The sequence below is a fragment of the Saimiri boliviensis genome, chromosome 6 (genome assembly GCF_048565385.1).
Source record: "Saimiri boliviensis isolate mSaiBol1 chromosome 6, mSaiBol1.pri, whole genome shotgun sequence".
NCBI classification, from domain to species: Eukaryota; Metazoa; Chordata; class Mammalia; order Primates; family Cebidae; genus Saimiri; species Saimiri boliviensis.
In genome coordinates, this window is record NC_133454.1 from 55737056 (window position 1) to 55738479 (window position 1424).

A 1424-nucleotide genomic window follows, 5' to 3' on the forward strand; every position below is an offset into this window, starting at 1 on the left:
CTGTGGGGAGGTGGAGGGGGAGGAGGCGGAGGGGGGGGAGGAGGGGAGGGGAGGAGGGGAGGGGAGGAGCAGCAGGTACAAGCCTGACACAACGGGCCCAGGGAGAAGCAGGCAGCCCCGGCAGCCAGCAGAGCAGATAATTACACGGGCGCCACGCCCTGCACAGTCATCCCTAACCTGATTTTTAAAAGAAGTGTTTTTTTCTCCCCCAGCTTAATTATTTTCCACAACTCAGCAACCAGTTGGGCTGCTTCCCTCTGACGCACTTGCTTCTCATTGAGGGAGCGGGGAGCCTCTGTCTTCACAGGTGGGCAGGCTTCACTGAGCCCGGAGGCCCCTGGGGCAGAAGGTGAGGTGTCTGCAGAGGCCTACGGGGCACAGGGCTGTTAACTGGGTCACACAAGTCAAATAGCCTTGTAATTTGCGGGCCTGCGTTTCAGAGGAAAGATGGTCCACCCTGAGACTGTGGAGCTGCTTTTCACCACAAGCGGGGAAGATGGGTTCCGTTTGATTTGGCCACTGATTATTGAACCCTACTTGCCAATTAGGTAAGTAGGCACATTCCTAGGTACTGTATATATATGAGCTCATTCGAGCGTCCCTAAAACCTGTTCAATTACCTCTTTTTAATAGATGAGAAAACTGAGGCTTTAAGAAGATAACTCACTGCCTAAGACTAGTGGCAGAGCTGGGATTTGAGCCCTAAACCTTTGAGATGCCAAAGTCCCTTCTGCAGCTGGGAGGTCATGAAGTTACCTGAATCTCTCACCAGAAGATGGCTTCTGAGAGTCTGCCCTATCCCACTGACCCTAATAAGATACTTGTAGACCTTAGATTATTGCTATCAGAGCAGGCCAGACCCTTCGTGGATTCAAAGGACTGAAGCACAGGAATAAGGGAATCCAAGCACCGCCAGGCCAGGTGGTTGGGTTCTAAGGGTCCAAACACTTGACTCACCTGTCTCCACACTTGCCCTTCTGTGTGACTCAGAAAACATCTGCCCATCCTTTCTGGGCCAGGCCACAGACAATGTCCTCCAAAAGGAGGCCGGTGAAGTGTGGGATTCAGATAATCTCAGAAGTCACCTGTTGAAATATGACTATCATATACATACAGACCTCAGGAAGAAAAGTGAGAAAAACAAATTCTATCCCCTTCCTTTCCCTGGCCCCTGCAGAACACCAGGGACCCTCAGCTCTTGTAGGATATGCCCCACTAAGTCACTTCTGGGCTCTGACCCACTGGCCTGGTCCTGGGAAGCCTCCAAACCCCCGAAGAAAAGGCCATGCCTCTCCAGGTCCAGGCTGGGTGGGGCAGAGAAGACAGTAGGTGAGGCTGGCATGGCAGGTTCTGGGCTATGTAGAGGGGAGTGGGTTTCCCTTCCTTCACCTCAAATCCAGGTCAAGCTAGGAAGCCCCTGCCCC